This window comes from Puma concolor, chromosome A3 (assembly GCF_028749965.1).
Source record: "Puma concolor isolate L17-30 chromosome A3, mPumCon1.1.hap2, whole genome shotgun sequence".
NCBI lineage: Eukaryota > Metazoa > Chordata > Mammalia > Carnivora > Felidae > Puma > Puma concolor.
In genome coordinates, this window is record NC_141669.1 from 132,576,769 (window position 1) to 132,585,308 (window position 8,540).

Here is an 8,540-nt window from a genome sequence, read left to right on the forward strand (position 1 = left end):
CTATGGCCCTGGAATCAGTCCATTGGCCTCAGCTGGCCTGAGACCCTGCCTGGGCTGGCTCCTGCCATTCCGGGACACTCGCTTCCTCTGGCTCGTTCAAACGGGGGGCCCTTCAATTTCAGCACCCTCCAGGCACTGTCTGGCCTCAGCATCTCTGCACATGCTCTCACCCTACCTTCTTCTCTGACCTCCAGTCTAGGAAAAGTCCTGCTCTCTTGTTGCACCTGTGATGTGTGCACCTGCGACAACGTATACTGCCTGCTGGCCTGCCACCACGCCGGAGGGTAGGGCTCGTGCCCAGCGCCATGGCCCCTGGCCATGGCGCGGGGGGCACCCGGTGAAGGTGCGTTTGGCACAAATAACAAAGGCCCTGTCATAATCTCCTTCCATGTGCTTTTGGATTTACTCTTCGCTGCACGATAGAGAGGAAAAGTGTGCCGTGCCTAGGGTAGAGACGAAGACACAGGGACCCAGCAGCGCTGAACACCATCTTCGAGGCCACATGGCGGGGTGAAGGGAACCTGAGACCCTAGCCTGATTTCATATCCTGAACTCCTGTGGTATTTCACACGGCCGCCTCAGCTTGCGTCTGTGTCTTTTCCCGCCTCCTTCTGCACCTTTGTTCTTCCGTCCACACCCAACCTGCAGGCATTAGGTGGAGAGAGAAGACATATGATATGATATATGATATGCATAATAGTATATTGATATATGATATGTGATAATATATAGCATATACTGTATTAATAATCCTATATTATCTCTAACATGTGGTCTCTACAACACACATTAATACTTAACCATTTCTGAGCACTTACTCCGTATCAGGTAGCTGACAGAAATCACCTTTCTTAATCTTTACCGTTGCCCTAAAATCAGCATTCTCCACAGGGTGATACCGCTCCTGAGCGGGCCAACATGGGTTCGCGGGGAGTGAAAAATCTTAGCTATTACAATGCCTTGTGCTCCTCCAAAGCACCACAGTATATAATAAAGAGATATCCTGCGCATCTGTGGCATTAGAATTTCACGGGGAGGGAGATGATTCGGGAGGAAAAAGTCCAAAGAAACTTCTTCAAGGGGGCAATTTAAAAAAAAACACCGCCCTACACTGTAAATGTCCTCGTTAACCCCCCCCCCCCCACCGAGTGCAGCCTCAGAGAGGTGAGCCCACTCCCCCAAAGTCACACAGCTAGCAATTTGTGGAGCAAAAATGCAAACCCAAGTCTAACGCTGAAAGCCAAGCCCCCCGATTGACTTTTGAAAGCCATCTCCGGACACTAGGTCCACGGTGGCGGCAGGAAGGTTGCGGGAAGTGTGGTCCTCCGACTGCTGGCCACAGCGGCACGTGGGGGCTTGTCAGAAATACAGAATCTCAGGCCCTTCTCCAGGTCGACTGCGTGAGGACCCGCCACGTGCCCAGGCGACAGTCTGCATGCTCCCATGTTAAAGGAGCTGGGATTCCCGTGGTCACCGGTGAATGACCCTCACCCACCTCAAATCGCAAAGAGACAAAGGCACCTACAATTGTCCCTCATCGCGGGTCCCCGGGGCCCCGTCAGAAACTCCCTTGCCAGACTAATTACATTTCAGGGTGTCCCGTGACTTGCTGGGTTCCCTGAAAAAGAAAGAAAAATGAAGTTCTCTTTCAGGTTTTCGGGGTAGATGATGTCAACTATTTACAGAGCACACATCCTTCTGGAGGCGTTCCATTCTCTGCCCGCTGATCAGGGCGCCGTCAATCACGCCCGGACGAGAGGGCCCGTCAGCCCTTCTCAAGGGACGCTACCTGTCACGTCGGCTCAACGATGCAAGCCTGCAATGCTGGGGACTCAGGGAGAGCGAGAGTTCTGAAGGCAGGCCCGTGGCAGGAAGGGCTCCAGGGTCGCACGGGACCCACCTTTGGGGAACGGGACAGCTTGAGGCTGTCCGTTCGGTGAGGTTGCAGACAGAAGGTGGGAGAGAGGCCTCCAGGGCCCAGGGGACCAGAGCTCCCTCATTGACGCGTTTCAAAAACCCGAACGCGCATCAGAACCACCTGCAAGGGCTTGTCAAACCACAGGCGGCTGGCCCTGCCCTGGGGTCCAGCGGTTTCCGGGGTTCAGCGGGGCCCGACCCAGAGCATCCTCCCAACCGCTGGGGGGGATACGGCTGTTCTCAGGACCGCACTCGGAGAACCGGGTCTGGGCTTCTGCTACCTTTTGTGCGAGCCTTGCACCAGCAGCTCTGGCGTCACCCAGAAGCTTGCTCAAAATGCAGAACCGTGGAACCCCAGCCACTGAACAGAATCCACGTTTCAGCAAGATCTGTGGTGGGTAACGACGCACTTTCACTGTGGGGAGACGCTGGTCTGGACCCAATTACACATCAGAATCCTCTGGAGCAGCCATGAAATGCAGATTCTTGGGGCCAGCTCTGGGCCTAAAAAATCGGAATACTTGAGGGGTGTGAGCAAGGAAATAATGTTTTTTGTTTTTTAATTTTTTTAACGTTTATTTATTGTTGGGACAGAGAGAGACAGAGCACGAACGGGGGAGGGGCAGAGAGAGAGGGAGACACAGAATCGGAAACAGGCTCCAGGCTCCGAGCCATCAGCCCAGAGCCCGACGCGGGGCTCGAACTCACGGACCGCGAGATCGTGACCTGAGCTGAAGTCGGACGCTCAACCGACTGAGCCACCCAGGCGCCCCGGAAATAATGTTTTTTTTAAGCTTATTTATTTTTTGAGAGAGAGAGCAGGGGAGGAGAGGGGCAGAGAGAGAGGGGGACAGAGGATCCAAAGCACGTTCCAGGCTGACAGCAGAGGGCCCGATGCGGGGCTCGAACCCACAAATCGCGAGATCGTGACCGGAGCCGAAGTCAGACTGAGCCACCCAGGCGCCCCAAGGAAATAGTATTTTTAAGGAAGGACTCAAGAGAAAGCTCAGGAAGTCAGCACGACTGGTCTAACCAGCACTCTCTAAACTATTGGGGTGATGCAACATGTGCCTATCAACCCAATGCCATCATTTAGCTACGTAGAAACAATACACATCTTATTATGCTAATTCACTGTGACATTACAAAGCATCACAAAATACTTAAAGCATTTTATATATACATATACACACACACACATATATATACATACACATATATACCTATATATTTACTTATATGTAATATCAGTATGTTTCTACCCACCGCCATAAAGCTCTTTTTTTTTTTCTTTTTTTTTAATTTTCTTTTTTATTTTTTTTAAATTTACATCCAAATTAGTTAGCATCTAGTGCAACAATGATTTCGGGAGTAGATTCCTTAGTGCCCCTGACCCATTTAGCTCATTCCCCCTCCCACAATCCCTCCTCCCACAATCCCTCCCGTAACCCTCAGTTTGTTCTCCGTATTTATGAGTCTCTTCTGTTTTGTCCCCCTCCTTGTTTTTAGATTATTTTTGTTTCCCTTCCCTTATGTTCATCTGTTTTTTCTCTTAAAGTCCTCATATGAGTGAAGTCATATGATTTTTGTCTTTCTCTGACTAATTTCACTTAGCATAACACCCTCCAGTTCCATCCACGTAGTTGAAAATGGCAAAATTTCATTCTTTTTGATTGCCGATTAACACTCCATTGTATATATAGACCACATCTTCTTTATCCATTCATCCATCAATGGACATTTGGGCTCTTTCCATACTTTGGCTATTGTTGATCGTGCTGCTATAAACATGGGGGTGCGTGTGTCCCTTCGAAACAGCACCCCTGTATCCCGTGGATAAATGCCTTGTAGGGCATTTGCTGGGTCGTAGGGTAGTTCTATTTTTAATCTTTGAGGAACCTCCATACTGTTTTCCAGAGCGGCTGCACAGCTCGCATTTCCACACCGCCATTAAGCTCTTGCCCACCCCTCACTGGAGACCATCGGGAGCCACAGCTGAATGTTCCCAGGGAGACTCAATCACTTTGCTTAAACCCCTTCATTTAATCTTTACAACAATTACACGGTTGGAATCATTCTCCCATTTTACAGATGAGAAAGCTGAGGGCCAGACAGGGGAAGAAAGCAGCCCGCAGTCACCAGACTGGCCGGTGGCTGCGTCAGTGTTGGAGTGTATGTCTGACTGGGTTGTCGGAGCCCTTCCCCGCGACCCTGTCAGCCTGGGGTCTCCACATACAGGGGTTCCACACAAGGGACCTCCCAAGACGAAGGTTCAGTCAGTCGGGGCTCTGAGGCTCTCACTGCTGCTCCTACTAAATCCTCGGTCCTGTGACAATTTTTAGGGACACAAAGATCATTGAGGCTTGATCTCTGCCCTTGAGGATTTCATCCACATATGAATAGATCATTTCGATATCATCACATAATGTGTTTTAAGTACTAAGGCCGAGGTACGTGGGGTGTGCCAGTCGAGAGCAGGGGCAATGAGGAGCCTCGTGTGTCCCTCTGCTTTCTCCATCATGACTGCCACCTCCTTCTCTCACTTTGACTCCCGAGTGGTTGCATCATTTCTCCTCTTATCACCTTCCGGTGATCCTTTGAAAACAAAGGATCAGATCACGTCGCCTGTGCTCAAAACCCTCCAGTGGCTCCCTCTTCACTGAAAGTAAAAGATCTCACCACAGGCTACTCGAGCCCACGCTCAGTATATACATCACCTCCCACCTCTGTTCTCTAACCACTCCTGGCTCCTTGCCCCTCTTTCCTCACACCCAAGTCATCCCACCACAGGGCCTTTGCACTGACGATTCCTTCTGCCCAGAACACTCTTTCCCCAGGTGTGACTTGTTTCCACACTTTATTTATGTCTCTGCTTTTTTAACTTTTTAATGTTTATTATTTTCGAGAGAAAGACAGAGAGAGAGTGACAGAGAGCAAGCAGCGGAGGGGCAGAGGAAGACACAGAATCCAAAGCAGGTTCCAGGCTCCGAGCTGTCAGCCCAGAGCCCGACACAGGGCTTGAACCCACTAACCGAGAGATATCATGACCTGGCTGAAGTCAGAAACTTAACTGACTGAGCCACCCAGTAGCGTCCTGCTTAACTCCTCCCCCTCTATTCTCCTAAAATTTTCCTTCACAGGACACATCACCACCTGCTATGATTTTATAGAGTTATTTGTTTACATCAGTGGTCTGTAACTGGGCAATTTTGACCCCCAGGGGACACCGTGAGATGTTGTTATTGAAAGGACTGGGGGCGGGTCCCTACTGGCATCTGATGAGTAGAGGCCAAGGATGTTGCTAAATGTCCCACAGTGCACAGGACGGCCCTACAACAGAGAATGACCCAGACTCAAATGTCAACAGTGCCGAGGCTAAGGACCACAGTTTACATGTTGACTGTCTACATGTTGTTAAAGACAGTGCTTGCCACGCAGTAGATGCTCAGGACGTATTTGTTGTATGGATGAGTGAGTGGGTGAGTGGATGGGATGGATGGATGGATGGATGGATGGATGGATGGATGGGATGGGTGGATGGACGGATGAATGGACAAATGAACAGCGGCTCAGTCTAAGAGCTCAAAAAAGTAATAACTCATCCCTCACCTCCTCACCTCCAACTTCTATCCATCCTTCAGATCTCAGTTTTTATGAGCCTTCTTTGATTCACTCCCATGCACACGCGTGCACACACACACACACACACACACCACAGTGAGCTTCTCCTGGACGCGCCTCTGACAGCCCTTCCACTTTCCTTAGCAGCATTGATCCAGAAGGTGATAATTATTTGTTTGGTTGTCTGCCCCATGCTGCCTCCTTCACTCAACTATAAGTTCAGTAAGAGAGCTGTGTCTGCCTGGTCACCAATTAATCCCCAAAGTGCCTGGCAGAGTAACCACTCCCTACATTTATTGAATAAATGAAGATAATTTAGGGAAAAGAGCTTTGAAATATGGCAATAAATATATCCATTCTACAAATGAATTTGTGGATTAGTCATTAAAATATTAATTTGTTCAGCTCAAGATATAGAAATAGTAGAAGATATCTTCCCTGCCCACATCCTCTGAAAGCAGCCTGGGCCTCAGTGTCTCTTTTCCCCAGAGAAGAATGAATAAGCCCTTGTTTTCAAATAGAAGATGCTAGAAGGATCTTGATTGTCCAGAGAGAGAACCTTCAAGGGGTGGGGGAGGAAAGCAAGGTACCAATGGCCCAGTCCTAGGAACCAAGGGATGGAAAGCCAATGGAGAACTGCATCAATCTGTCATCTCCCCCAACCTTCCCGAAGGGGCTGATCATCTAGTGAAAGTGCTGATGTGGAAACTTCTAGTTTTCTACAGCTGGATGAAGGGTGCTGTGGCTTGGCCACTTTAGCAAAAAGATCCTATGTTCAAACTTGGAAAAGGCGAGCCACCTGGCTTTGAGGGAATAAAGAGCCTTTGGCCAGCAAGTATCTCAGTTTCGATCACAATGCAATCAAGACCAGAGGCCCATTTCCATGGTTTTCTAGAACCTTGAAGCTTTGCTTAAGTCGAAGGTGGGGAAAAAAAAATTCCCTCCAAGTAGGACAGAGTAGAAACATCCCAAGTGAGAAAGCAACAACATCCAACAGAAATATAATGCAAGCCACATACGCATAAGGTTAAATTTTCTAGTAGCCACGTTTAATAAGTAAACAGGTGAAATTAAATTGAATAATGTATTCCACTTAACCCAATATATCCAAAATACCATTTCAACATGGAATCAGTATCAAAAATGCGTTGAAAAGTATTTTCCATTCTTTCCTCCTCATTCTAGGTCTACAAAGTCCAGTAAGTGTTGTGTACTCCCAGCACGTCTCGGTTTGGACGAGCTACTCTTCAAGTGCTCAGTAACCACCCGTGGCTGGTGACTCCTGAATCTGACAGCTCAGTTCTATTGGATGGGAATTTGTAATATACCTTGGGGTCTTTGTTTCATATGAGGTAGCATCCATTTTCCCCTTTCTACTAGTGATTGCGCCCAAATTTGGGGGGGGGGGGAGGAGGTGGCTAACTCTTCAAATTAGTTATCTATTGCTGGTTGTTAGGTCGAATTGTGTCCCCCAACCCCCCAAAAAAGATTTGTTGGAGCCCTAAGCCCCAGTACTTGTGAATGCAATCTTACTTGGAAATAGGGTCTTTGCAGATGTAATCAATTTAAGATGAGGGTGGGCCCTAATCCAACGTGACTTATACCCTTATTTTTTAATTTTTTTTTAACGTTTTTATTTATTTTTGAGACAGAGAGAGACAGAGCATGAAGGGGGAGGGGCAGAGAGAGAAGGAGACACAGAATCGGAAGCAGGCTCCAGGCCCTGAGCCATCAGCCCAGAGCCCGACGCGGGGCTCGAACTCACGGACCGTGAGATCGTGACCTGAGCTGAAGTCGGACGCTTAACCGACTGTGCCACCCAGGCGCCCCATACCCTTATTTTTTAAAAAGGGTAATTTGGACACAGACACAGACATGGATGCACCAAGGAAAGATGATGTAAAGAGACACATGGGAGATGGCCATCTATAAGCCGAGGAATGCCTGAGGCTACCAGAAGCTAGGAGATGGGCCAGGACCAGATCTTTCCCTAGAGGCTTCAGGGCGAGCATGGATGTGCTGACATCTTGATTTTGGACTTCTGGCCTCTGGCGCCCTGAGAAAATAACTTCCTGACACTCTGAACCACCCAGTGTGTAGGACTTTGTTATGGCCGCCCTACAAAACTAACATCCCACATAACAAATGGTCCCAAAATTTAGCAACTTGAAACAATAAACACGTATGATCTCACAGTTTCAGTGGGGCAGGAATCCAGGCGTGGCTGACGGCCTCTCACAGACTGCAACCAAGGTGTCGGCCACAGCTGTGGGCTCATCTCAAGATTCCAACGGGTCAGGATCCACTTCGAAGTGAAATCAGTGGTGGGGGCAGGATCGGTTCCTCATGGGCTGTGGCACTGAGGGCCTCAGTTCCTCATTGGCTATTGGCTGGAGGCCTCTGTCAGTTCATCACCACGTGTGATTCTCTTTAGGGTAGCTCACACACGATCGTTGTTTCGATGTGGCCAGCAGGCAAGAAAACAAGAGAGTGCCACAAGACGGAAGCCAGTCTTCTACAACAAATACGAAAGTGATTTCCCCTCACTTTTGCCTCATTCTCTTCATCAGAAATGAGCCATTAGGTCCAGCCACACTGAGGGGGAAGGGATCACACAAAGACATGAACACTGGGAAAAAAGGGCCATCTCAGAGGCTGCCTGCCACACCATTTCAGACTTCGCCAAGGGGTAGGCAGGGGTGAGGGCTGCTCACACTCTTTCTCATCCAAGAGAGACTTGATTCACCCCTACGTCCCCAGAGCTGACCCATTTCCTGTCCTCCCCCAGCCCAGTGCTTCCCCTGGTGGTTTGTCAGTTACCCTGTGTATTTCAAAACTGAAGAGTCGATTTTGTTTCTTGCTTCCATCAAACGCTGATAAAGGGTAGGACAAATTTTCTTTGTTAGAAAAATAATAAATTATAACCCTTGAACCCAAGTATTATAAAGCAAATGCCCACCTGCTCATTGGATGGGTGGATGGATGGATTCAAATTTCTGTGT

At 48.8% G+C, this 8,540-nt stretch overlaps 1 long non-coding RNA gene across 1 annotated transcript; it reads right to left on the bottom strand.

Annotated features, from left to right (window-relative positions):
- Window positions 1-373: 373 nt before the first annotated feature.
- Window positions 374-7,766, bottom strand: LOC147582815 (uncharacterized). Its single transcript, XR_015248790.1, has 2 exons — window positions 7,733-7,766; window positions 374-642 (listed from the first exon to the last, which is right to left on the bottom strand). It is a non-coding gene; the product is annotated as an uncharacterized LOC147582815 (long non-coding RNA).
- Window positions 7,767-8,540: the final 774 nt, after the last annotated feature.